The sequence below is a fragment of the Solanum dulcamara genome, chromosome 9 (assembly GCF_947179165.1).
Source record: "Solanum dulcamara chromosome 9, daSolDulc1.2, whole genome shotgun sequence".
Lineage (NCBI taxonomy): Eukaryota > Viridiplantae > Streptophyta > Magnoliopsida > Solanales > Solanaceae > Solanum > Solanum dulcamara.
The window spans coordinates 50,565,737-50,586,081 of record NC_077245.1 but is presented as its reverse complement, the minus strand read 5'-3'; the positions used below and the strand labels follow the sequence as shown (position 1 = coordinate 50,586,081).

The 20,345-nt window shown below is 35.6% G+C and overlaps 2 pseudogenes; both read right to left on the bottom strand.

Moving 5' to 3' along the window:
• Positions 1-882: 882 nt before the first annotated feature.
• On the bottom strand, positions 883-6,674 carry LOC129903680 (uncharacterized; annotated as a pseudogene).
• An 8,140-nt stretch (positions 6,675-14,814) lies between these two features.
• LOC129903679 (protein MAIN-LIKE 2-like) lies at positions 14,815-15,503 on the bottom strand (annotated as a pseudogene).
• Positions 15,504-20,345: the final 4,842 nt, after the last annotated feature.

The following is a 20,345-nucleotide window of genomic DNA, read 5'->3' as shown; positions in this document are numbered from 1 at the left end:
GGAACCATCTGAAATCCAATTCGAGCACCCAAATCCCAAATGTTGACCAAAGTCGAACTTTGATCAAACTTTAACTCAATTTCTAACTTTGGACCTAAATTCCATGTTTTACCTCCAAATATAATCCTCTTCTAGAACAATTTCCACATTCCAAAACTGATGAAATCGATGGAATTCCATTCCGAAACTTGAAACTCCAAATGACTTCGAAACTCAAAATTTGGCAACTTAAGCCTTTAAAACTCATTTCTCAAGCAAAATCTCAACTTTTCACAAGATTTCCAAAAACTAACTTTCAAGCCCAATCAAAAGTGACCCGAAGAAACTAACGAGAGGGATAAAATGATAATTTTATAGAAAATGTCGTAAATGACCTTCCAGGTCATTACAGGATATAGCTCTTGCTCGACTGGCCAGAAAATATAGTGTTTGCAAGGAAACGGGCCATACAAAGGCAAGATGTCCTACTTGATTATAAATATATTTTTTATGTATTTTAAATGAATGTAATTTTATGTCTTATTATTAATAATAGTAATAAATTACTTTTAATTTAGTTATTACTAACTTTTATCTTTCTAGTAGATTAAAACTAATAAAAGATTCTTGGTAATATACAAAAGTTAAAAAAATTAAAAAAACATTGTCATTTATATTGCAAGAAAAAGTTAAAAAAGATTGAGATCCTCTGCATTTTTTATTTAACAATTCTTCAAACAAAAAGGAAACAACAAACCAAAAAGTTGATTTGACTTGATAAGAGTAAGTTAAAAAGTAAAAAATATTAAAAAGTGATTCTTGAATTGATATTACACTGCACAAAATAATAAATTTCAACACTAATAATCAACAAGATTTTGCAAAAATAAAGATCAATAAAAATTATTCGTCTGAGTTTTTTGAATCTTCCACGTCTTCATCTTCCTCTTCATTTTCTGAATCCTTCGAATCTTTCTCATTTTGATAGTGACTTCCCGTATCACACCTAGTTGATTTGTGGGGCCTAGATGTTATTGACGTAAGATTCTATCTAACAAAAAATGAATGTTGTGAAGCTTCTGCATTAAACCTTGAGTCATGGGACATGGTTACCTATAATAAAATATAATATAATTAAATAAATATATACATAAAAAACATAAAAGATAATTATTCAATTTCAATAAAAATTATCATACTTACATCTAAAAAATTCAACCTCACACCAAATGGAGAATTATTAATAGGAAATTCATGCATGCCATGTTGAATACCAAATGAATTATTAGGTTGAGATAAAAACCAGATATAAAAACATGTATAGTTACAAAACCAGTTATTTCTTGATTTGAAAAATTAGAATTAGTTGTAGATGGTCCAGTAGAAAAGTCAAATGTGGGGTAATAAGGCTCGGGAGTAGCCACCAAATATAATTGTGTACTATTATCAAACACATTTTATTCATCAACCAAATGATTTCCCACATAATCTCAACAACGAGCACGACCTTCACCAGTACTCCTTCTACCTCAATGTGCACCATCTCTAGGCGCTATTATTTCGCAAACGGTGGGCAACTCGTGTAAGACCCCGTAAGTTAGAAAGTTGGAACCAAGGATCAAAGTCCCAGAATTTTGAACCTATCCAGGTGAACAAGTCCATCTATGGCTCGTAGAGATCCCTGCGGCTCGTAAAGTTGAGTCATAGAGTGACCCTTCGAACAAAAGTTGAAGTTTCTCTCAGAAGAGGTTCTATAGCATGTCAGGATGAGTCTTCCTCATGATGACAACACATAGAAACCCCTCATAAACTAAGTTCAGAGGCCAAGTTTCAAGGATCCCTCAGAGTCAAGTCTACGAACTTACAGGATGGGTCATAGAAGCTAGGACGGGTCATAAAGACCCACTGTTATAAAAATTCAGAGACTTGTATTTTGCATATTTTTGGGACCTGTAGGATGAGCCCAAAATATGGGTTGTTTACTTGAAAACGGATCGTAAACCCTGCCCATTCCCAAACTTCAGAGACTATATTTCTAGACCCATTTTTCAGACCTGCAGGACGAGTCATTTAGATGGCTCGTCATTTCCAAGACCACTCGTATAAAGGGGTCTGTAGGGTTAACTTTTAGAATTTAATGAAGGGAAATTATTTCTTTTCCCAAGTTTGGTTTAATGAACCTAGACATTTTTATGGTCAAGTTCAAAGTCTATAAATACTCTATTCTTCAAACTCTCCTCCTATTCAATTCATTCTCTCAAAATTCCCAAGGCAAGAACTATCAAATTCTCTCAAAGTTTCTCTCCAAATTCAAGCTAGGGTTTTCAGATTTCTTTAAGGTTTCTTCTGAATTCTAAGTGATTTCAAGAAAGGTATGTGGGGATTGATTCATGGGCTCTTTCACCCATGATTACCAAAGATTTATCAATTTTTCATTTAATTTATAATTGATTATGAACCCTAGTTTGGATGAATTGCATTAGGCTAATTTTATTTCATTTTTAAATGTTATCAATGCTCTTTATATGCATGTTCTTATATGAATTGCATGATTTCAAGTTGAATTATAGATTTCTATACATAAAGCTATATTTTGAAATCATGATTATGAAGTAAAGATGAGTTTTTGAGTTAATCACAAGTTAAATGATTTATAAAGATAGTTTTCAATGAGTTACATCTAAGATTATGATTTTAAAGTTAAAGATTGATATGATGATCAGAGTTAAGATCATTAGATGTTTTGAGATAGTGATAAGGACAATTCTCACCGAACTTATAGATTCATATGAATCGCCAAATTAGATGAGCCATTCCTAAATATTTTAAAGATGTATTGATAGGTAGTTACTATCTTTTCCTACTATGATATGATCATGTTTATGAGTTTCCATTGGGATATTGACTATGCACCGAGAGGAATCCTAAGTGGGGTTCAGTACGGTAACGCAATTAGTTACCCAGGGGAATCCTAGTAGCAATATAAAGTCTCAAACTACGTTGCCCACGTAGGTTGCCTTCAAGTCCTAGCTAGTATATCAACATAGCCCAATTGAGTTGAGTTGAGTTTTCTTTAGAGTATGCCCTGGCAAGATAGCATCTCCTATTTTGATGCAAGAGTCATCGTCCTGTCTCAATGCAGAAGTTATCGGATTCTATGTAGTAGCTCGCATGGTCTTAGGTGTTGGTTAAAGGTCTTATCCCATACAAGTTCAAGTTCAAGTTAAGCTATGAGGTTTCAAGTTATGAGTTAAAAGTTGAAGTTTTATGATATGCATTGACCAAAAATTTCTTGTGTTTTAAATTTCTTTTAAGCTATACTCATGTTCACTATGATTGGTCATGCATCTTATGGCATATTGATACATTCCTTTAATTGTTCATGAATATCTCACATACTTAGTACATTCAAATATACTAAAGAATACTTTGCCTACGTTGCCTCATAATGTAGGAACGGACGACACTCAGGACTACCCCGCTCATGGCTAGAGTTTTTTTTAGATTTCCAAGGAGTTGGTGAGTCGTTATTCTACAGAAGACAAGATTTTTATTCACATTACTATTGTTGAGTCATTTATTTTATTATTAAGGTGAGCTAAGAGCTTATCCTAATCCCCCGTCAAAGATTAGACTATAGACATGTTTAGACATTATACGGTATAGTCCCTTTGGACATCTATTATGTTGATTTCCCTTTCCCAGTTCCCCACTTATGATTACTTCTATTTATATTATTTTTTACCTTATGTATGTAATGTATGCTAAGATGGATTATGGTTGGGTTCCCTCGCATCCCTATCGCCTTGTTACGATTAGGCCCTAGGTCGGGTTATGACAAATTTGTACTGGTTGTGGTTCCACATATTAAGTTGGGGGATTATATCCGGTATCAAATATCAATCACGTTCCTTGATATGCCGCATTCATTGACTCTAGTGAAATATGAGTGTTACACCCGATAAAATTACCAAAGTAACCCAAGACTAAAGACCGCTTGCTCAAAACATCATCCTTAACTTTTTCGGTCAATCTGAGGTCAAAATATCAATCAGGAGGAAAAATCATATGGGGAAGTAGTTTCGGTTGAATTTTACACCAACCGAATCAAAAGATAAATTTTAGGAGTGAAGTGACGGAAAACAGAGTGGTGGGAGACAGGACCGCGCCACGGACCTGCCGTAAACTTGCACTTAATTTTATCCTAGTTATTTTCTACTGGGTTAAAATTCGATCTGAAAATTTTTTTGGAAAAAGATGAACTATGAGAGAACAAGTCCACGTCGCGCACTTGTTCCCCCACAAGCCAAATTTTCTGCCCATTTTTATTTTGAAGAAGGGGCATTCTGGTCTTTTCTCTACCCTTCATATACTTAACCCAAGACTGATATAGGTCATTGTTGATCTTAAAAGACTTTCAAAAATATTCCTAAGTCTATTCTACACATTCTAACTAGAGACCTAACGCTAAGGAGTAGAGAAGAGGCTAGGGTTCAAAAGATTCAAGTAATTTCTTGCCAGATTGATTATCTTGTCTTCATCCCAGGCATGTAAGGCTACACTAAAGTACGTACTTTGTTCTTCCATGTGCCCCATGAATGTGATAGGTTGATTTGTGAATAAATTGAGTTCTCACGATTGTGATAGGTTGAATTGTGAATGAATTGAGTCTTCATGATTGTGTTTCTTGAGAATTTTCTTTAAACTTAACATATTTTTACATAATACTACGTAATTGATGATTTATATGAATTTCTTCTTCAAGAAAATAATTTTGACTATTTACTTCATAAATCCTTAAGATATTTTGACTAATGTTGGATGAATATGATTAAGGATTGAGTCTAGAGCCTTGAACTTGTGAATTTATGGTTGTAGTTTAAATGTGAGCATGATGATAGTCTTCATAAAACTTGATAGTCATTTCATGTTCATTATTGAACTAAATTGAATAGTCTCAACTAAATGTTGTCATAAATAATTGTCCTAACTACTCAAAAATGAATGATTTGGAAAGGACTGGAAGATTGATTATACAAAATAATTGATTGGATAGAATCGATGAACTAATAAAAGTCCATATGAGATTTGTTGATTGGTTTGATTGGAAGATTGATTGTCGGAAAGGACTGATTTGATAGAACAGATGAACTGATAAAAGTCCATATGAGAATCGTTCATTGGTTGATTGGAATTAATTATCTTATGAGCATTCAGTTTTGGGAGGAGTATCGAGCACCGAATTGGATAAGAGTAAGTAATAACTCGAACCCAATAACTACATAGCCAGTGTAGAAGAAGATTGAACCATTAAAATTAGATGTTTCCTTTTATTTTAATGACCTGAAAAGATAGGACTTGATTTTTTGATTGGATCCTTGATTGGATGATTCATCCTTTACCCTGACAAAGTACTGGACAGTTGTGGAAATAGCAACGGTCTTGTTGTATGATCACTAGCTCATAAGTGATTATTGTTGGATAATAGAAACTCTCATATAGGTCTTGATATTACTCCGGATTGGAATGGATTGGATTATATTGTATATGATTGGTCTTTGTCTAAATCTTATTCTTGTTTTAGACTTAGAATATCTTGATTGAGTTGTTCACCTTACTGATTGGAAATCTCTGAGTTGATTTGATTCCACCTTGGTGCATGTTTCATTCTTCTATTTCACATACTTGTACATTCCATGTACTGATGTCCATTTGGTCCTGCATCATTTCATGATGCATAAACATGTACTAGAGATCATCAACAGGCGCATCGTTAAGGATCTATTTGCATTCGGCGATTTGGTGAGTCCTCCCTACTTCCGGAGGATACCACATATATCTTTCAAGCTTTGAGTTTAATTTTCTTCATTTGATTTGAGGTAGCCATGAACCTGTCATTGGCACCGTTAAGATTTTTGATAGAGGCTTCATAGACTAGATTGATGATGATGTTAATTCATTTCATTTTGACTAGTTTCACCCTTACTATTTGTTGATTTGTTAGATGGTTGGCCTTTGGCCTTATTTATGAGTAGTATTCTTAATGAGTTGAGTCTTCCGCTAATAAAATGTGATTGAATAAATGTTTGATTGGACTAATTGATTCGATTGAAGACCAGTAATGGTCTTCGAGTACCCGTCATGCCTAGGTTACCCTCCCGGGGCCTGATAATGAGCGACTTCCTCATCAGATTGGCTTGCATCATCTTTAATTATTCAATCTTGACAATACTTAACTTCATGACCCCTAGCCTAAAATAAATAAAAATAATTAAAAAATTATTAATAACTAAAATATTGTTAAAGATTATTATAATTAATTAATTTTAAAAAAATATACGTACTAAAGCCTCATGTCTTCCTGCCATAAGTTGATATCCTCTTTGAGTAACATGGCTTGGATTTCCAACTAATATGTGGGAATGTCTCATGTACCAATGAAAGTACTTTGTTTGATCACTTATAAATATAGGCTGAAATATATTATTTCGACATTGTTCCCATAAGTAATTTGTGTAGTGAAACACATCGATATTCTCTTATTTTATTTTGGTCCATTTATCACGCTTATAATATTTTTAGTCAAAATAAATGCATGGTCCAGGAATATGTTAAAAATAATCAAATTGTCTCACAACACAATTCACCATGTGCCACTCACGATAAATTCCACATATGAGTGGAACATGTACCATCCAAATGGATTTTTCTAACCGACACCACCCAGGTAATCCATTAATAACTTTTTCTGAATAAGGTTGCCAAATAAACTATAAAAAAGTAAGTAAAATAATTATTTAATGTTTTAAAAAAACTAAACTAGTTATATTAACTAAAATTAACAAAAAATAATTAATAATAACTAACATTTATAACAAAAAGACAATAATAACAATAGTTATCTACCTAAATAATCAATAATCAATAAAGTATCACGTGAATGTACAAAATAATTTTACAAAAAGAAGAATCTTACTATTATTGTAATGACATGCTTCTGTCGTTAGGGATAGGCCAATGGGGAAGGATTTCAGGACAGAAACTTCGGATAGTAACTTCGAAAAAATTGAGCCTAGGACAGATTTAGACGAATTCTGAGTCAGGTAAAGTCTAGGGGAATCATGTGAACGATGAGAGATCAAATTTATTAATTGATTAGACAGGCTGATAGCCAACACAAAATAGAGCATTTATGGCTTCGCGAAATTGTATTTAGGCGAGTAGAAAGTTGATTGTTTGTAGGTCCTTTGAGAGGACCCTTGTGTGAGATTATAGTATGTGAAAGACTTTGAACTGTGATATTAAGATGTGGTTTTTTTATTCTGTATATGTATGTGCCTATTATATTAAAATTTACTTGTCTAGGATCCGTTTCCTAGCTAACCGTGTGATCCTACCAATACACCATGGTTTTTTGTACTGATACTACTCTTTGTCTAAATGTTTTTAGTACAGAGCATATTCAGCCAGAGCAAAAAGACCTCATCTAGAGGAGTGATGGTCTTTACGAATTCAAGGGTGAGCTGTTCCTTTAGGCTTCCATGGAGTCTATCGTTGTTCTAGTCCTTTGTTTTCTAGGACTTAGGTGTTCAGATAATGTTTGTATTTATTACTAGTTTCTATTCAGAATTGTACTTCTGTTCTAGACTTGTTAGTTTTAGAGTTTTTGTATAATGACTTTCAATTCCTAGGGGTGTTTAATTTCTCATATTTGAGGTTATAACTAGTTAGTTTTCTGAGTTTATGGGAACTCACCACTTGTCTTCGATTTAAAACCTATTTCTGCATCTTTAAGCTTGTGTACACCTTGTGATTATTATTGTTTTGCTGTTAGAATAGTTCTCTCACCAGAGAGTTAGATAGAGTGTCAGTCACGGCGGGTTGGAGTCGTGACAAAGTTGGCATCAGAACCTAGTTTCATTGATCACGTCATACCAAAATGACTCCAGTAGAGTCTCGCTGAATGGTACGAAGATGTTTGTACTTTTTTTATCAAGAGGCTATCGAATTTTAGAAAAAATTTCACCATTTTCCTTCCTTCATTCTATAACTTGATTCCAATTGGTATCTGGTGATCAAAATTATTCTCTTATAACTTTCACTCTCTTATCCGCCGATGGTTAACATGTATTTCAACCATGTTAGGCTAGTAGCTCTAATTAAGCCCGACGAGGAGCCAGTCATTCGAGGGCGTAGTAGAGGGAGAGGCAGTAGAATTAGGTGAGGTAGGGGCAGAGGAAGGGCAGTACCTGCGAGAGTAGAGGTCTCTGTTGAGGAGGTACTGGTAGACGAGGCGGCTCCTACTCTCCTGAATAAGTTTGAGGGAGAGGTGGAAGCTAAAGAGGAGCAGAAACAAGTAGGACAACAGAAGGATGGATAGGCTGAGACCGTTGGTACTCCGCTCTTTGAATCCACTCCTGGCCCATCAGATCATGGCATTCCTGAGTGGGCTAGTTGGTGCTGGTTCCATCCCTACTATGCCCACTTCACCAGCTCTTGTTGACCATCCAATTGCTATTGTAGTTCAGCGAACAGATGTAGTGATGGGCACATATGCTTTCTTCAGGCCCTTAATGGGTCCTATGATGAATAGTACTGATCATGACATGCTCAGCATATTCCTCAAGCTCAAACCTCTAGTTTTCTAGGGTACTAAAAATGAGGATACCTACGAGTTTATTCTGAATTGCTATAAGAGGCTACACAAGCTAGTCATAGTGTATCAGTACGAAGTAGAGTTTGTGACTTTTCAGTTGTAAGGAGAGGCTAAGCAGTAGTGGAGGGCCTATGTGGAGTGATGCTCGCCTGTGTTGCCCCACTCATGTGGGCTCAGTTCCATGCTCTATTTTAAGAGAAGTAAGTGCCCCTCACTAGGAGGGATAGGAATAAAGATGAGTTTATGGCCCTTGAGTAGGAAGGATTATCAGTGGCTGTGTATGAGGCCAAATTTCATGCCCTATCCAGATATGCTACTCAGTTGGTTACTACTAAGAAGGATAGAATCAGGTTGTTTATGAAGAGTTGGACCCTGAGTTGCAGGTACTCTCTGTTTATATGACTTTGTCCTCCAGGAGTTTCAATGAAGTCATGAACTTTGTTAAGAAAGTAGAGGAGGAGGAAATCTGAGAGGCCATGGGGGCCGAGGAAGTAGTAGTGTAGGTCAAGGATTAGTCCATCCAGGCAAGGAGGTGGCCCATCAAGATGACCGGGCTTATTTTTATCCATTCTAGGGAAAAACTGAGGTAGAGGCATCTAACGCAGTTATCACAAATATATTCTTATTTGTGATTGGATGGCTAATGTCTTATTTGATCTGGGTTCTACTTATTCTTATATATCTGTGAGGTATGCCTTGGGTTTTGATGCATTATGTGATATGTTGGATGCCCCTATTCATGTTTTTACCCCTGTTGGAGAGTCAGTCATAGTCACCTATATGTATCGTTCTTGTTTTGTGATGTTTATGGGGTACCAGACATGGCTGGACTTAGTGATTCTAGACATGACAGATATTTTTATGATCTTAGGCATGACTTTCTTGTCCCCCTATTTTTTTGTACTTAATTGCAATGTAAAGACTGTGGATCTAGAGATCCCGAGGAGGGAAAGGTTAGAGTGGGAAGGGATGTACAAGCCTAAGCCAGTTAAGGTCATATCATTTCTCCAAGGTAGAAAAATAGTGGGGCAGGGTTTCTTAGCCAATTTGGACTATATCCAAAATATGAAAGTAGAGTCTCCTTCTATTGAGTCTATTCTAATTGTGTGTGAATTTCGGAGGTCTTTCCTTCAGACTTACCTAGTATGCCTCCTGATTGAGACATAGATTTCTACATTGATTTAGAGTCGGGTACTCGCCTAATTTCCATTCCTTCCTACCGTATGGCTCCGGCAGAGTTGAGAGAGCTTAAGGCTAAAATTCAGAAGCTCCTTGATAAGGGGTTCATTCGTCCTAGTGCTTCCCTTTGGGGTGCTCCGATGTTGTTCATCAAGAAAAAAGATGGTAATATGAGAATGTGTATTGACTATCGAGAGATGAATAAGGTCACCATCTGAAATAAATACCTTTTTCCTTGTATTAATGACATGTTTGACCATCTACAAGGTGCTTCAGTCTTCTCAAAGATTGATCTCAGGTCTGGGTATGATCAATTGAAAATTAGACCTGAGGATGTATCCAAAACAGCTTTTAGGACCAGGTATGGGCACTATGATTTTTTAGTAATGTTCTTTGGGTTAACCAATGCACCTGTAGCTTTTATGAGTTTTGATGTATGGGGTGTTCAAACCATTCCTGGATATTTTGTGATAGTGTTTATAGATGATATATTGGTGTATTTAAACAGTGAACAGGAACATGCATATCACCTTTGAATTGTGTTGGGTGTTTTGGGCAGACAAATGTTGTATGCGAAATTGTCTAAGTGTGAATTTTGGCTGCCTTCAGTTGCCTTTTTAGGCCATGTTATTTAAAATAAAGGGGTGATGGTGGACCCACAAAAGATTGAGGCAGTTAAGAATTGGACTAGGCCTAGTTCTGTAATAGAGGTTAGAAGTTTTGTGGGACTGGCTAGTTACTATCGTCGGTTCGTAAGAAAATTTGCCTCTATTGCTACTCACTTGACCAGGTTGACTAAAAAGGAAATGTCATTCGAGTGGACTGACTAGTGTCAAAAAGAGCTTCCAAAGGCTAAAAACTCTCCTAACCACAACCCCAATTTTGACCCTACCAGTCAAAGTTAAAGATTTTATTGTTTATTGTAATGCTTTACATTCTGATTTGGGTTCTATGTTGATGCAGAATAAGAATGTTGTAGCATATGCTTTGCGACAGTACAAAGTGCATGAGAGGAACTACTCGACTCATAACTTGGAGTTGGCAGCGGTAGTATTTGCATTAAAATTTTGGAGACATTATCTTTACGGTATCAAGTGTGAGGATTTTACTGATCAATGCAGCTTACAGCACGTGGTCACCCAGCAGGACTTGAATTTGAGATAGCGAAGGTGGATAGAGTTACTTAAGGACTATGATGTCACGATCCAGTACCATCTAGGCAAAGCTAATGTGGTAGCAGATACATTGAGCCAAAAGCTAGTGAGCATGGGCAGTTTAGCTTATTTGGAGGCCCTTAAGCAGCCCTTGTCTAGAGAAATTCAGGCCTTGGAGGACCAATTCATGAAGTTAGGCATCTTTGAGAAAGGTGGGGTAATGGCTAGAGTTGATCTAAGGCCCACTTTCATAGAAGAGATCAAAACCAAGCAGTTTGAGGATGTATACTTAAATGAAATAAAAAGGAAGGTATTGATGGGCAAGGCTCCAAGCTTAACCCTAGATGTAGAAGGGGTTATCCATTTTAGGGGAAGAATTTGTGTTCTTCGGGTAGATGGATTAATTAAAAAGATCCTGATTGAATCTCATCATTTCCGATACTCTATTCACCCTAGAGTGACTTAAATGTATTAGGACTTGAAACGGTTATATTGGTGGCCAGGTATGAAGAAAGACATAGCTGAATATGTAGCCAAGTGTCAAAATTGCAAACAGGTGAAGTACAAGCATAAAAGACCCGCAGGTTTGTCGTAAAGAATGCCTATTACTGAATGGAAGTGGGAGAGAATAGCCATGGATTTCGTGGTGAGACTTCCTAAGATTTTAGAAAATCATGATTCTATTTAGGTGGTAGTTGACAGGTTAACGAAATCAGCACACTCCATTCTGGTTAGAGTGGATTATAATGCACATCATTTGGCCAGAATTTATGTAAAGGAGATAGTAAGGTTGCACGGGGTGCCCCTTTCTATCATTTCAGAACGTAGTATGCGATTCACTTCCATATTTTGGGGTAAGTTACATGAAGAGTTGGGTACTCAACTCACTTTCAGCATAACTTTCCATCCACAGACAGACGTGCAGTTAGAAAGGACTATCCAAGTACTGGAAAATATGTTGAGGGCATGTGTGATAGACTTTGGAGGATATTGGGACAGGCTTTTGCCTTTGTTTGAGTTTTCCTACAACAATAGCTACCAATCCAGTATTAATATGGAACTATTTGAAGCCCTGTATGGGAGGGGATGAAGGTATCCAATAGGGTGGTTTGAAGTTAGGGAAGTGGAGCCATTGGGGGTTGACTTAGTGAGGGATAGTCGATACAAGGTGAGAAGCATCCAAGCTAAGCTTCTAGTGGCTCAAAGTCATCAGAAGGAGTATGCTGACCAAAAGGTAAGGGATATGACATTCGAGGCTGGTGAAAAAGTACTTCTAAAAGTGTCACCTATTAAAGGGGTGATGAGATTTAACAAGAAGGGCAAACTCAGTCCTCGTTACATTGTCCCTTTTGAAATTCTTGATTATATAGGGCCGGTGGCATACAGGTTGGTCTTACCACCTAGCTTGTAAGGGGTACACCCTGTGTTCCATGTGTCTATCCTAAAAAAGTGCCATAGGGATAGGGACTACATCATTTAATGGGACTCGGTGTTATTAGGCAAGGAACCTAAGTATGAGAAAGATCCAATTGCAATTCTTGATGGTGACATCCATAAATTTAGGATTAAGGAGATCAATATGGTTAAAGTGCAATGGAAACATCATTCGATAGAGGAAGCTACATGGGAGATAGAGAAAGATATGCTAGACAAGTATCCTCAACTGTTCAACGAAATAGGTACTACTCTATTTTTGCTTTAGCCCTATTTTCCCTAGTTAGTCACTCAGGGACAAGTGATGGGTAAATTGGTATCTATTATAACAACTTACTTTCGTTGTTAGGAATAGGCAAACGGGGAAGGATTTTGGGTTAGAAAACTTCGAGTAGTAACTTCAAAAAAATTGAGCCTAGGCCAGACTTGGACGAATTCTGAGTCAGGTGAAGTCTATGTAGATCATGTAAATGATGGGAGGTAAAATTTATAAGTTGATTATACAGAATGTTAGCCAAGGTGATACGGAGCATTTATGCCTTTGTCGAATCATATTCGGATGAGTAAAACTCTCGAAATCGAAGTTTGCATGGGGAGTATATTTTAATACGTTCTTGAAGGGAGGTGTTGTGAAAGGGGATCTTGAAGCACAAACTCCGAACTCTCTGTTTCTTCTTATCCCACTAGAGCGGGATTATTTCCGCTAGAGAAGGTCCATCAGAGCGGGAACTGTCCCGCCAGAGCGAGATCTGTCCCACTAGAGCAGGACAGTCGCGACTTAACTCATGAAAAAGACCATAAATGATCTTTTTGTGCAAGTTTAGTTTCTAAAACCCCAAGAGGTGACCTAGGGTAATTTCAATCTATTTTCTACGAATTTCCACACTTAAAGTAAGGTTTTTACTCTCTAGATTCATACTTTGATTCTTAGAAACTAGAAGTATGGGTCATAATAATTGGGGGAGGATTTGGACTAAAAATCTAGGTAGAAAGTAGCCCTAGGGTAAGGTTAGGCTCATAGATTTGGCCTATATAATGAAATTGTATTATATTTCTTGATAGTTAGGTCATTATATTGATCCTTGTTATGTATTTAATATTTCTGGACCAAGAACGACGAGAATGAACCCAAAAAGGGAAGGTCATTGCGTTGTAAGGTTTTGAAAGCTTGAATTTGAGGTAGGTGACGGTCTAGTTTCCTGTATATGTTTCATATACTTGTTAAATTACTTCATAATATGCATATGTATATATGAATAGGGAAACGTGCTAGATTATGTGTGAAATGATCACATGCTGGCCTGTTATATTTATGAACCTACTCTTAGTGGTATAATGTTGTAAACATTGTATGTTCTTGTGATTGTGATATTTTGGGACCAGGTGTCATATTCCGACATGTACTTGGATGAGGTGTAACGTTCTGACACGTACTTGAATCGGGTGTCACGTTCCAACACATACTTGGATTGGGTGGCACGTTCCGACACAAAGTTGATTATTTGTAGGTCCTTTAGGAGGACCCTTGTTTGAGATTATAGCATGTGAAAGACATTGAACTGTGATATTGAGATGTGGTTGACTTATTCTGTATATGTATGTGTCTATTATGTTGAAATTTACTTGTCTATGATCTGCTTACTGCTAACTGTGTGATCCTACTAGTACACCGTGGTTTTGTTACTGATACTACTATTGTTGTGCCTTTTTGTTGAGTACAGGGCATATTCAGCCAATAGCAAAGAGACCTTGTCTAGAGGAGTGGTCATGTTTTCAAATTCAAGGGTGAGATGTTCCTTCAGGCTATCGTGGATTCTATCATTGTGCTAGTCCTTTCTTTTCCAGGACTTAATTGTTCAGACAATGTTTGTATTTATTACTGGGTTCTATTTGGAATTGTATTCTTGTTCTAGATTTGTTAGTTTTAGAGTTTTGGTATGATAACTTTTAGTTCCTAGGGTTGATTAATTCCGCACATTTGAGGTTATAACTAGTTAGTTTTCTGATTTTAGGGAACTCAACACTTGTCTTCGATTTAAAACCTACTTCCGCATCTTTAAGTTTGTGTACACCTTGTGATTATTGTTGTTAGGCTATTAGAATGGTTCTCCCATCGGAGAGTTAGAGTGGATACCAGTCACGACGGATCGGGGTTGTGACAATTATGTCATATGATTTGACATTAGAGGATGTGATGTAACACAACAAAATATTTTAATTTGAGAACCTGCCAAGATCTATGCATTTGCCATTATATTCGCATGTTATTTTTCATGTTGGACGGCGGGACACAAATATGAATAATTAAAAATTTAAATAAAATGAGTATTATCTTATTTTTTGCAATAAATATAATAATATTTAAATACTGGTCATCAGTTAGGTTATCTAGTACATCTCTAATCATGCCAATTACATTTTGTGCCTCATTTTATGAATCCTACATCGAGTCCATTTAAGTGCTAGTGCAGTATGCCTCATGTTGGTTGGTCCTTAGAGGAAATGGTAATGTTTTCAGTGGAATAATACGCTCCCAAGCCCATATTTACAATAAATAAAATTTAACAATTTTTAAAATATAATTAAATTTAAAAATGCATATTACATAGAAAATAATTTTAAAAAATAAATTACATACCTGCACTAAAGAGAGAAATCCACAAACTTCGTGTTGACATTGCATTTATACAAATATGATAATGCAATCTCTCCCATGCTTGTGTTGACATTGCATTTAAATTTCTCATGTCAATCAAAAGGTCTAAATTAACTTTATTATTAGATTTATCTGAAAATATTAACACACCACATAACCATAATAGATATAATCTAAATATTTGTTGCACTTCATGCTTAGTTGATTCATCAGTAATATCATTTAAACTGTCAATATGTTTGACTATTTTGAATGTGAACAGTCTACTAACATCAGAAAAATAATCGTTATCGGGCAACCATCATGTCAATTCAAACATCATTTGTTGTCTACTCAAAATTCCTAAATTATTAGCACCATTTAAAGTTATAGGGCTACCATCTATAACCATGCCGAACAAAATTTCTACATCCTGCAAAGTAATAGTAGCCTCGCCAATTCACATGTTAAAGGTATGTGTTTCTGGATGCCACCTTTCAATTAAAACAGAAATTAGTCCGGAGTCATACGACAGAAATCCTACATTAATAATTCCTTTAAATCCACAATTTTCAAAATACTGCCGAATGTGAGAATGTAATGGATGATGCTTTATATGTTGCCAAAATTCAACATCACCGCGACATGCATATAAACAACTTTTCTCTCCTTTTAAGCTACCATTCCAAATTCCTTCAGAGTGATGTTTGGCTTGGCTTGAATTGTTAATATATCATACTCTGTTGGATCAGGATGTAGGTAAAAAGGAATATTTTCACAATATAATAATAATTAATAACTAATTCTTAAACTTTAAAATAAAATAAATTAAACTTACCTCAAATTGAAAACTTCACTAATAAATTTCAAAATTTGATGATAGGGAGAGAGAATTAGTATTGAAAAAATTTGAAGTAACTCATTTGAAAGAACAAATGTTGATATAAATAAGGAAATGTTGATTTTTTGTTTCACGTGAATGCCTGTGCATGAATTAAAAAAAATGAAAGATGTTGCTCACATTATCAAAAATAAGTGTTTGCTCACATTATTATTTCACAATATTTTTTAATTGAAATGGCAATTCAATATTTGCATTAACTGTGGTTGTATGCATATAAAGATAAGTGTTTCTTAACATTATTCAAAAATATTGTTCCGCCTTATAAGTATTCAAGTGAGGAAATAGACCACACCACACTAATTTATTAAATTTTCATCAGTTATAAACAAATATTTTCTTTGTTGCCTCTAATTTTTTAATATTTTAAAAATTAACAAGCAAGTTTATCTATAACACAAATAAAATAGGAGTTTTCCGCTGCATGAGTGGTGATATTAATTTTTTTAACACTGCATCGATATATTTTTTTTTGAAAAAACAAAAAATTTAAATTGTTGCTATTGTAGGCTTGCAGCAATGTGCATTTTCTATTTTAAAAGTTAAGGAGAAATTAAGCGTGCAAAAACGTGTAAAATTACTACTACAGTGTTGTGTTAAATCCAACCATCTACTCCATGTCAGTAAATTACACCCCCACATGCCACTGTCCTTTTTTTCTTCTTCTAAGTTTTCATTTCATTCTCTAGTCTTTTTTATTTCATTTATGCACGGAATTGATAAAATTGGACAATTAATTAACTACATAAAAATGAACATATCTTATTTTCTTTTGATATTTGGGATTAAAAATTGATTCAATTTTAATTGGTGTCAAAAAAGTCTTACGACGTATTTTATTTGCACATTAATACTTAATTATATATTCTTTTAAAAAATTGCACGACTCCTATCCATTTCAAAACAACTTCAAAGTGTCTAATTAACTATTAAACTAACTTCAAATAAAATATATGAAGCTAGGTGTGATGTATATTTTAACACTTCAGCGGTGTGTATGCTAAAAAAAATTGGGTCAAAATCATTGTTGTAGCAGTGATGTGTATTTAAAGAAAAATTCAAAATTGCTGCCAGTGCAGCATTTTACATTGAAAAAAATATTGAAAATCGCTGCCAGTGCAGCATTTTACAATTTTTTTTTTTAAAAAAAATTCTCTTGAAAATCGGTGCAGTTGCAGCGTTTTACATTTTTTAAAAAAAATTGAAAATCGCTGCCAGTGCAACGTTTTACAATTTTTATAAAAAAATGTTGTTGGAAATTGCTGCAGTTACACCGATGTTTTATAAAAAAAAGTTAACTGCATTAAAAAAATTTAATAAATTGCTATAGTGTCAGCGATATGTTCCTTTTGGTTATTTCAAAATATGAGTGGCCCTTTTATGAGTTTTGTAGAAAAAAATTGCTTTTTTGGCTCAGGACTCCTAGAAAATATGGTGGCAACAACAGAAGATACCAGCAGGGGAGAATTGTGGTAGAGGCTCAACAGGTCCGCAAAACAAATACCTTTAAACCTCTTACTATTATAGATGAGAATGAGCTAGTTGCTTATGTAGGGGTGGTTGGTAATTTCTAATATAGTATACTATGTGGTTAAGGGCCGGTTTGTGTAGTGGAGACTTTTAGAAAATATAGGAAGCAAACTAGACGCTTTGGGTTGATATGTAGTCGAAAACTGCTTCATGTGTGATAGAAGGGCTAGACCTTGATGTAATGACCCGTTAGGTAATTTTGAGAACGAGTCCTCCTCCTTTCATAGAAGACCCTTTTTGTATATTTAAGTTAAAAATTTTGGACCTTACGATAACTTCGGTTAATTGGTTGAGCGATAATTTTAGAAAATTAATTTAATTGGTGGGCTAAAGCGTTAATTTATTTAATATCCTATATCACTTTTCTTATATTTATTAAAATAGGTTAGTAGGATTTGTAAATTTTAATACATAATTAGTTTGAGAAAGAAAAAGAAAAAAAAAGGAGAACAGCGAGGAAGCAAACGCAGAGGCTGGAAAAAAATATGGCGGAAGAAAGAAAAGAAAGGGGAAAAGAAAAATAAAGGAGAAGAGAAAAATAGGGATTTTCAATCCAAAGCGTCAAGGTAATTATTCTCATCCTTTCTATTAAATTTTTATGTGTGAACATATTTTTAGGGTATATTGGTGGAGAAATAACGCTGAAATAAGAAAATATGACCCTAGGTTCTTCACATAAAAATATGATTTGGGGGTCAAATAACAATCTGTTTTAGCTGAAATTTGACATGTGAGTTTATTTTAACATGAGTGAACATAATCGGAAAGAAAATTTCAGATTTGACTTCAATGACTCGGGATGACTTTTTGACCCAATTGTTGATTCGAAAATAAATATAGCAATATGGGTGTCATTGGATTCGTATTCTTATGAAAATTATGTATTTGAATAGATTTTGATTATTCGGAGGAATTATGAAAGGCTCAAGTTTTAAAGTGATTATTCAATTTAATTGAGGCAAGTGAATTTCTAAACCTCAATTTAAGCTTATATATACTTGTATTTCCGTGTTATGTGCACTGAGAGTAATGAGAATTGGAATGGATTATTAACTGTATGATTGGCCTTAAAAATAGAGATGATGGGTATAAAATGGTGATCTAATGACATGTATTAGTGGAATTGATATGTTGTGATTATGAGTTTATTTTGGACATGTGAAATGACTATGTTGATGTGAGATAGGAAAAATTATTGTTGTTGTCATGTTATTATCGTAAATCATATGAACATGATTTAATTGTATTGGTTCTGACATACTGTGCTGAGACTGAAAATGATATGAACCAAAGGGGTCGGGCCACATGCTCCGTGGCAGGTATTATACAATAAAGGGGTCGGGCCACACACTCCGTGATAGGATATGTATATTAAGAGGATGGGCCACACGCTCCGTGGCAGGTTACATGGAAAAAATATCTCCCATGGGTTCCGAACTGTAATTCAGCGGATGTGTACCGATAGGACATACATGCATTATCTTATTGCATTGCATCGCATTTTGTTGATATTTGTGAATTCGTGTTTACTCCTTTATTGCTCTGTATATGCTGAACTTGACTTGATATGATTCATTGATGAGATTATTGATGAGTATTCATAGACTGTATTACTGTTATTATTATACAAGTGTAGAGTTGGGCTAGTTTTATACAGGTTGTAGTTAAGGAGGCTCGATTTGGAGGATAGGAGGACTTGCATCTATTGAGCTTTGCTTAGTTTTAGTTGTCCACTTGCTGAGTACCGTGTTATTTGGTACTCACCCCTTACTTCTACACTTGTGTAGGTTGTGAGCCCGGACCTGCTTGATCTCCTAATGTTTACCACCACATCTGAGGCTATCATTCCGAGGGTTGAGATAGCTGTTACATCCATCTAGCGGACACCTCTTACTCTTTTATTATGTTTTAGTCCTATTCTAGAGACAAAGACATTGTGACTGTATTTTTTTTGTACTTCGGTAATTTATTATTGGCTTGTATACGTGACAACTAGTCTTGGGGGATTTTGAGATTATTCATTTGCCTTTGTCTAAGTTAAACCTTATTTTATCTCAATTACTTCCGCATTTAATTTTTATTGAGTTTTAGGTTGACTTATCTCGGTGGGTTGATATGAGTGTCATCATACCCGGATTCGAGTCGTGACAAAATGGTATCATAGATCCAAGTTCATAGGTCTCACGTGTATACAAGCCGATTCTAAGTAGAGTCTTGAGGATCGGTACGGAGACGTCTGTACTTATCTCCGAGAGGCTATGAGGACTTTTAGGAAATTTTCCATTTGTTCTTTCACTTTGTATCGTGCGTGGTTCCTTGTGTTGGTATTGAACTTTTACGTGTCCCTTCTGACAGATGGCTAGGACCATAACTACGGCTAGAGGTAGAGGAAGGAAGCACTCCCTAAGGTTGATGTTGGGACCCTAACTAGGGGTAGAGATAGAGGCCGAGCTAGAGTCCGTGGTCGGGGTGTGGGGGCAGCTAGAGGTAGTGCCCGAGGAGCGGCACCAACTATAGGTCGTTCTAGAGAGACTTCTCCTGATCCACAAATTGATGCTAGAGAGGAATAGGTCCCTCTAGAGCTTGCTACTGCACTATTGCTTCTGGCCACTTTGATGCGAGTATTGAATGCGCTCGAAGGATTTAATCAGAGTGTGAGGGAGAATGGTACACCCGAGGGTTCTTAGACTAAAATAGAGGCTAAAAAACTGGGGTAACATCAGATTCCATTTGTTTAGGATCCGATGGGCCAGCCACCTATGGGCCCTAGACAAGATGAGGATGGAGTACAGGTAGGGGGAGCCCAGGGTTCACCTGTAGTCATGTTGACTGACGACGAGCAATGTCGATATGAGAGGTTCCAAAAATGGACCCACC